Raw genomic sequence first — 6107 nt, 5'->3', positions numbered from 1 at the left:
TGTACCAAGTCACTCGCAGAGGAACCGTTTGGGCTTTAGCGGCATATTAGTAACACACACCCGTTACATAACCCTGCAGAGCCATTAATGGATGTTATGGGTTTGTGTGGCTGTGGAATACGACACCCAGGCTTTCCAGTACTCTTTACAGACACACACAAAGTAGCAATACGCAGGAAACCTAACCCCGGCCACCCTGTCATCCTCTACCTGCTCTTCCTGTGCCACATCTACTTCTTCACGCTCCCGATCGTTTGTATGGACTAGATTTAGAAACGCATCTGTTATCAAGATAATAGCAAATCCTGTCCTCGCCTGGTGTTTTGGCTCATGTTGTAAACACCTGTCAAAGCTTCACTAGTGAAGGAGCTTTGTGTTGCTTTCTCGACAGTTTGATTGGGGGAGAAAAAAAAAAAAAAGATTTTTTTTTTTTAGTTTTGTTTTTAGCTTCACTGTGTGGAACAAGATAAATGGCTCCATTTCACCACAGTTTTCAGAACTAAACGTACACCAGACACATTTACTGTTTGAGCCTCAGATACGGTGTCTGACTTACTTAGAAAAGAGAAAACGGGAGAAACGCATTGTTCGGCCTATATTTTTATTAAAGGTATCAGTAACTTTGTATACAATCCACAAACCGGTTCTACTTCATCTAACTTCACCATCCTACCTCATTGTTACTCTGGTGTTTGTTTGTCAGTGACTGTAAACTATATGTGTGTATATTAAAAAAAAAAAAAAAAAATCTATAGGAAAAGCTATACCTGGTTACTCTCAACATGTACAGCATATAAACCTTGTAAAACACCTCAGTACACAAATATCATTCTTCGGAGGAATCCGTTTTATTACCTGCTTAAAGATGCTGCTGTAAAGGGGTGTCTGTGTGAGGGGTCGTCTCTGAATATATATCTCCGCTCTTTGCTATGTTGTGCAGTTGATCAGTGGTTGTGTTCTGTCTCTGTATCGCATTCTGAGATTTTTACTGGTTGACGGTGCTACCAGCAAACGGTTAAAGAACTGATCTATCGGACCTCAAATGGTGCTGTTTTTCTATGTTTTTATCGTCATACAGCTATGTTTAATTCAGGTGTGTCAACCGCCACTATCCCCTCAGCTAATCAAATTCTAAGCCAAAATACTTTGCAAAATCAACAACCCTGCTATTACTGTATCAACACTTATATGCTATCCATCCAAATATTGTAGATAGTGATTATATCCTCAGCTGTGAGTTTCAGAAGTACCTCAAACGTTGCTGATTTTAAATGGATGCATCTGCTTCTAGCACCTGTTGTCTATCAATTTACATTGTTGCAGTGTATTTTCAGAAATATGCATTTTTACTGGTTAGATCAGGTTACTCTCTAGATAGTATTTGATTATTAGCTCACAATCAGTTGACCGTAGAAGTTGGAGCATACTGCTGTTCAGCTGGTTGCATGCCAGATTGTCAGAAATGAAATCTCACTTGGACTGGGCAAAGGATGTTACAGTAGACGAGGTCTTCAGCAAAAATCATGTTCTGATTTTGATTCCAGAAGGAGCCCATCACAAGTTAAAAACTCAGAAATCACAGACTCTTTCAGGTAATTTCACTGTTTTGTTCATGTCAGTCCAAGCAATTTATTAACTTTTATTTTTTTTCTTCCTGTGAATCTGTCCCCAGTTGTTAATTTTTGTCCCTCACTGTTCCTTAAACAATATTCTTGTGATTTTAAGCGTTTGAAATTACAAACTGGGTGTAGCAATTTGTTCATAATTGACTTACTGTGAGCTTGGCCTAATCTGACAGAAAGTGCATTTATATTTCCCTGCTCCCCAATACAAAGGATCTTTCCTGCACCAAGCTGGTTAAGTTTTGGGGGATGGGGGTGTGAGTGGTCAACCTTTCAGTATGTATGCATGTTTTTTTGTTGTTGTTTTTTTTGTTTGTTTTTTTTTGTTTACCCCCTCGACTACTCCAACTGTGTTTGTGGACATGAAATATGCTGGCACCTCTCTACTGTGACTGGTGTGTGTAAATACACAGCAGTGGGTTTTAATGGAAGCACTTAAGCCATTCGTTGGACTGTTTTCTAACGGTTCAGTTGTAAGCTTTGCTCTGGTCCAGACAACTGACCCAGAGAGTTTTTGTGTGTAATTGAGTTCCTATGCAGGTGTTGAGTTACTAACCTGGTACCACATCACTGCTAGATGGAGGGCCAGGCACAGAATGGATAACCGAAAAGGTGAAAGTTGAATGTTATCTGCACAGTCTTGAGTTCGAAAGGGGACAATGGCGACATGACAAATCCATAACGAACTGTTAGTACTCTTTTCAAGTATGAGTATCAGTTAAACTGAGCTATACAGGGCTTCTTGGGTATTTACCTGTCTGTACTAGTTATAAATGCATTGCAATGATCATTAGGGAAAGACAGGGTTATTACTGTATGGAGTATTTCCAATAAATGTGAAAAGATTTTCAAGACTATTGCAGTAAACACTCCCTCACCCTACTTTAGCCTCTCAGAGGCAACAATACATCTGCAGAAAATGTTTCAAGTTTATGCGATAGAGAGTGTACATGTCTTTGCTAAACCGGCCACACCTCTGCTATGCGACCTCTTTGACGCTTAGCATCCTGTTCTGTGTTTTCTCTTGCTGCATTCAGGAACACCTGTTTAATGTATAGACAAACAAAAATAAATCAAGACTTTTATTCTATCAGCACAAACCTCTCGTCTTTCTTTTGTACCTCATGCTCACTTGTCAAAAGAAGTATGTCGTTTGTCTCGTCTCGTTTTCTTGTGCCTGATTAGCTGAACCTTCCGCCCCGGTTCTGACGACTGATTCAAGGTAAGGTAATGTTTGTGTATAGCTGCAAGCTTCCCGTGGACACTGGCTAATGTTAATGATTCGTAGTTTGACTTGTTTCATGTTTTCAGCGAGACCGGAGTTCAGGTTCTCCGGCACCCTCATAAACAAAAGTTTAGTGGAATAGTAACCAGCAACTGCCGCACTAATAACTTAAAGAGCAGGACAGCCAGCAGCTTCTTGTGAAATGGATCAAACACAAGCTCACTGAAATATTTTAATGGAATTGTAAATACGCAGCTACTCATTATAGGCATTAATAAAAATAGTAGTAGTACACTAACGCATACTGTATAATTCTTTATTTCCAACACTGCATGAGACTCATGCAGGTGACAAAATGCTCTGCTTCCTGGCCAAATTATCAAGGACTTTTTTTCTTTTCCATCATTCATTGTGTTTCAAAGACAAAAGTTTGTTTTTGGTCAGGAAAACAGCTTTATGCTGCTGTGTTCGACACTAAAATATGTCAGCAGACATTTGTTGGCCCCAAAGGAACAATCTCATACTTTGGTGACCCCCCCCCCCAACAACTGTCTCTAATGCCAAACAAAATGGGAAAGTTTTTAGTTTTTTTTCTCCTGCATTGACTTTGTAGCTGTTTAAATTTCAACAGCAACAAATTATCCTGAACCATCCGATGCTGACAGCAATATTCACAACCTTTCTCCTGCTTCAGTCCCAAATCACTGTAGCTGTAATCCATTGTTTGCTGCTAAGTTTTGAGAAGTTGGAGGTTTTTTTTTTTTTTAAATGTGATGAGTGACTTTATTTTCACCGATGGCATTTTCACCTCAATCTGTATTTTTAAACCACCGAAATCAGGGTCAAATCTGTCCAATAACTCGAAGCACAAACTTACCTCAAGCTTTTAAGGTGTCATTTTTTTTTTTTTTTTTTACACTGGAATACCACCTAACTCATGTCAAAAGAGTTTGTAATTTCAAATTGGTGGCTGTGTGTGCTGAAATGGGTTTCATAAGCCCTTAATGACCCAGAGGCTAATGCAAATTTCCTGAGCTCACAGCAAGCCAGTAAACTTTTAATTTAAATGCAAAAAGTAAAATTAGAGTTTGAGTTTTCATACAATAGCAGAGATTTAGTTCTTTCAACATGTCACCCAGGAGTCTGACACCATGGAGGCAGACACATTGCCACAGAGACAGATGCATAAAACCGTGTGAGCTCTTAGTGCCTTTTCACACCACATCTAACTTTAGCTGTCTATTGTCACCTGCCTTGCTGTCGGCTCCTGTCACCACGATCTTGCCCTCACGTTCCCTCACACTTTCCTTTCGTTTTTTAAAGTTTGGCGTTTTTGCATGTTTGTGCATCTGCAAGGGCAGGGAAGCAACTGGAACAGGCTCTTTGTAGAGCGCGTACTTTCGCCAGCGCCACATTTGTTCGCGGAACCCAGTTAGCATCACTAGCATGTGATGCTAACTAGCCTGTCAGAGAGCAACGTCACGGTGCGAAACAGAGCAGGGGCACACAGTGCCTGTGTCTAAAGTGTTAACCAAGGTGTATATATTGAACATTACAAATGAGGAAACAATTAAAGTATGATAATAAAAAATGGAATGGTGTAAAGTATGGGGGTATCCAATGTTCCACACAGACGACACTGTGGCTCCCACACATGCAATTTGGGTCAGTAGTTCTTGTGAAAAGTTGGTATAATACATACAAACCAATAAATACATGCAGACAAAAACTTAAGTTTCGCCCCAACGTTCGTAGGTCACAATAATTAGCAGGTAAAATGAGAAGACAACAATGTGACACATTGTGCTGTGTTTGTTTATATCAGGTCAGGTCATATATCAGGTTTATATCAGGTATACAGGTGTTGACATGTCAGATTGAAAGTAGGTAGCTTGTTTCCAGAGGCCGTAATCTAAAACGTTTTAGTGCTATTCTATTGAGAAAAGGTCTACTCTAAATACACCATTACATTTTATTAGACGTCAATGCATTTTCTATACTCCTATTCTAGGCTAGGGAGCTCAAGCTAATTCCAGCTCTCAACTGGCCAAAAGACAAAATGCACCAGTCCATCCAAGGTCTAAATAGATAATGAACCCAAACACACGTTCACTCCTTCAGGTGATCATAAGTCACTAATAAACGTCATAGGTAGGCTTTTGGGCCGCTGGAAAAAGCCACAATCCCTTGTGGAACTCCAGGGAGAATATGCATACCCAACACTGGAAAACCCATGTAGCGTGAAAAATTCTGTCCTTTAGAGCTCACTGCTACTCTCCCGTGCCGCCTGTTTATTATGTGTCAGTTATGGATATACGGAACTCTATAGGTCAGTCAAATATGGAACGGCTATGGGCAGTATGACTCAGCTGGCAGAGCAGGATGTCTCTCAATTGGATGGTTGCAGGTTTGATCCCCCGTGTGCGTGCGTGCGTGCATGCGTGCGTGCGTGCGTGCGTGCGTGCGTGTTGCTAATCAGTGCTATATAAGAGAAATCCATTTACCATTTTAATCCTTTCAGTCACCTTTTTATTCAGTTGTTTCCTTCAACTGTTTTGTTGTGTATTAGTCTGTATACATAAGTGCATAAAATGATATTGCTTTGTGTATGTGTGTAGTTGTGTGCGGATGTGTGTCTATGTGCACTTTCATACAAACGTGTAGATTCATGTATGTATTTTTGTGCATTTATGAGCACATTAATTTCTAATGACCTTGTCAGTCCATTGCAAAGCACTTTAGATAACACTTCAATGTCTGAGAGTTGTTATACAAATAATGAATGAATGATTGATTGATTGATTGATTGATTGATTGATTGATTGAATGTGCCTTATCTGTAAACGTTAGCTATGTTTGACATTACATTGCATTACAACTAATTGGCATTAGTCACTGAAGGCCATTTCCTCTTTATTCCCTTGTAAACAATATGAGCTAGACTCCCTCGTCTCCTCAGTCCCCTCCTCAGTCTCACACACTGATGCATTTCCATATATTATTGCCTCTGTAAGCAAGTGTGTCATACGCCCAGGCTTTTCCTATAGCCCAAGGGGACTTCTCAATGTCATTATCGCTAAAGCCTGCCACATGTCTGTAATGTATTGCCGCCTGCCTTTATTGGCTGCGCGATGATTCAGTGGTGGTGATGATGGATTAGTGCCGGCTGGGTCGAGCTGGGCTGGGCTGAGCTGGTCCAGACTGGGTTGGGCTCTGCAGCCAGGCTGTCTGATGCATAAACACTGTGTCCTCCCCGTGCC

General features: G+C 40.5%; 1 protein-coding gene across 2 annotated transcripts in view; it reads left to right on the top strand.

Moving 5' to 3' along the window:
* Positions 1-6107, top strand: part of agbl4 (AGBL carboxypeptidase 4) — a 303990-nt gene that overhangs the window by 237695 nt on the left and 60188 nt on the right. The window lies entirely within an intron of this gene.

The sequence above is a fragment of the Lipophrys pholis genome (genome assembly GCF_963383615.2).
Source record: "Lipophrys pholis genome assembly, chromosome: 10".
NCBI lineage: Eukaryota > Metazoa > Chordata > Actinopteri > Blenniiformes > Blenniidae > Lipophrys > Lipophrys pholis.
This window is presented reverse-complemented; position numbering and strand designations above follow the sequence as displayed.